A 3,200-nucleotide genomic window follows, 5' to 3' on the forward strand; every position below is an offset into this window, starting at 1 on the left:
TTTTTTCTTTTTACATCCTCGGGAGTAGCTTGTTAGAAAGTCTCTGTTAACTCAGCAGCAGCCAGAGCTAAGTACACATCCCAGTCTCTGTCAACTGCAGAGGGTGTGACCCAGCACAAGAAAACAGGAAAATGACTGCCAAAGAACTAACTAAAAAAATAGAACTGGCCAGACTAGAAGCAGAAGAAAACGAGAGAAAACATCAGAGACTGCTTGAAATTAAAAAACTCGAGGCAGAGCAGCATGAAAGAGAAGAAAAAGCCAAACAGGAGGCCCATGAAAGAGAAGAAAAAGCCAAACAGGAGGCCCACAAGAGAGAGATGGAACTGGAAGCAGCAAGGACTAGGCAGAATGCAGCAGACCATCCTAACAACTCCTCTCCAGGTACCACTTCCCATCCCAGGAAATTCCCCACCTACAAGGCAGGCGATGATACTGAGGCCTTCTTAGAAAATTTTGAAAGGGCCTGCCTTGGATACAACATCCCTCTAACCCAGTACATGGTAGAGCTGAGACCGCAGCTCAGTGGACCCTTAGCAGAGGTGGCGGCTGAAATGCCTAAGGAACACATGAACAGTTATGAACTTTTTAAAAACAAGGCCAGAATCAGAATGGGGCTAACACCTGAGCATGCCCGTCGGCGGTTCAGAGCCCTAAGGTGGAAACCAGATGTGTCATTTACCCGGCATGCCTACCACATTGGAAAAAATTGGGATGCCTGGATATCAGGAGCAAATGTTAAATCTACGGAAGAGTTGCCCTTCCTATTGCAAATGGAGCAGTTTTTAGAGGGTGTTCCTGAGGAAATAGAAAGGTACATCCTAGATGGGAAGCCCAAAACTGTAACCGAGGCGGGGGAGATTGGAGCCAAATGGGTGGAGGTGACAGAAAAGAAAAAAGCTAGTAGCAGTTGGAGCGAATATCAGAAGGGGCAAGCCGAAACAAAACCTTACCACCGGGGACAACCCAAGGCCCCACCCACATCCCAAGGGAAACCCCAGACGCCTTCTCACCCCACCCCACCAGTCTCCACCAACCAACATCGCCCCGGTGATACCTTAGCAGGGCGATGTTTTAAATGTAATGAACTGGGGCATATAAAGGCTCACTGCCCCAAGAACCCCAACCGATTACAGTTCATTACACCCCAGTCACACCAAAGATCCCCAGACCCAGATGCCTCTCTCATACCCTCGGAGCGAAGGGAAACCTTGAGAGTGGGCGGTAAGAAGGTTATCGCTTGGAGGGATACTGGGGCACAAGTGTCAACTATCCACCAATCCCTAGTGGACCCCAAACTCATCAACCCGGAGGCTACAGTGACAATTCAACCCTTCGTGTCACAGTCTGTAACCTTGCCTACAGCCCAGTTGCATGTCCAGTACAAGGGCTGGGCAGGAATGTGGACTTTTGCAGTATATGACAATTATCCCATCCCCATGCTGCTGGGGGAAGACTTGGCCAACCATGTGAAGCTAGCCAAGAGGGTGGGAATAGTCACCCGCAGCCAGGCTAAGCAAGCTTTCACCCCCATCCCTGTTCCTGAGCCGTCCACCAGAGCCCCGTCGGTGTTACCGGAGACCCAAACACAGGTGGTGGAACCGGATCCCCTGCCAACGACTGCAACAGCCGTAGTGGATCCAATCCCAGAGACCCAGCCAAAGCCAGTCCCAGAACCGGAACTGGCAATGCAACCAGCACCAGAACCATTGCCAGCACTGAGTCCAGCGCTTGCAACCCCGTCTACAACTCCAATGCCAGAGGGCACCAGCGAGCCTGAACTGGCGGAAGCAGCAGATAACCCTACCCAAGAGGCTCAGCCAGAGCCTGAAATACCACATAGTGCACCAGAGGACAGCGGTTCACAGTCAATGGAAACAGCCCCAGCACCTGCATCGCTTCCAGAGGGACCAAGCCCCAGTCCACAGTCCAAGGAGGAACTGATGTCTCCAGCATCAAGGGAACAGTTCCAGGCCGAGCAGGAAGCAGATGACAGCCTCCAGAAAGCTTGGGCGGCGGCGCGGAGCACCCCACCGCCTCTCAGCTCTTCTAACCGATCCCGGTTTGTTGTAGAAAAAGGACTTTTATACAAGGAGACTCTTTCTGGTGGGCACCAGGAAGACTGGCATCCTCAAAGACAGTTGGTAGTTCCCACTAAGTATCGGGTAAAGCTCTTGAGCTTAGCCCATGATCATCCCAGTGGCCATTCTGGGATGAACAGAACCAAAGACCGGTTGGGGAAGTCCTTCCACTGGGAGGGAATGGGCAAGGACGTTGCTAATTATGTCCGGTCTTGTGAGGTGTGCCAACGAGTGGGAAAGCCCCAAGACCAGGTTAAAGCCCCTCTCCAGCCACTACCCATAATTGAGGTCCCATTTCAGCGAGTAGCTGTGGATATTCTGGGTCCTTTCCCAAAGAAGACACCCAGAGGAAAGCAGTACGTACTGACTTTCATGGATTTTGCTACCCGATGGCCGGAAGCTGTACCCTTAAGCAACACCAAGGCTAAAAGTGTGTGTCAGGCATTAGCAGACATTTTTGCCAGGGTAGGGTGGCCCTCCGACATCCTTACAGATTCGGGAACTAATTTCCTGGCAGGGAAAATGAAAAACCTGTGGGAAGCTCATGGGGTGAATCACTTGGTTGCCACCCCTCATCACCATCAAACCAATGGTCTGGTGGAGAGGTTTAACGGAACTTTGGGGGCCATGATACGTAAATTCGTAAATGAACACTCCAATGATTGGGACCTAGTGTTGCAGCAGTTGCTTTTTGCCTACAGGGCTGTACCACATCCCAGTTTAGGGTTTTCACCATTTGAACTTGTGTATGGCCGCGAGGTTAAGGGGCCATTACAGTTGGTGAAGCAGCAATGGGAGGGGTTTACGCCTTCTCCAGGAACTAACATTCTAGACTTTGTAAGCAACCTACAAAACACCCTCCGACACTCTTTAGCCCTTGCTAAAGAAAACCTAAAGGATGCTCAGGAAGAGCAAAAGGCCTGGTATGATAAACATTCCAGAGAACGGTCCTTCAAAGTAGGAGACCAAGTCATGGTCTTAAAGGCGCTCCAGGCCCATAAAATGGAAGCGTCGTGGGAAGGACCATTCACGGTCCAGGAGCGCCTAGGAGCTGTTAACTATCTCATAGCCTCCCCCACCTCCAACATAAAGCCTAAGGTATACCATGTTAATTCTCTT

This window comes from Terrapene carolina, unplaced genomic scaffold, assembly GCF_002925995.2.
Source record: "Terrapene carolina triunguis isolate 2854851 unplaced genomic scaffold, T_m_triunguis-2.0 Scaffold26285, whole genome shotgun sequence".
NCBI classification, from domain to species: Eukaryota; Metazoa; Chordata; order Testudines; family Emydidae; genus Terrapene; species Terrapene triunguis.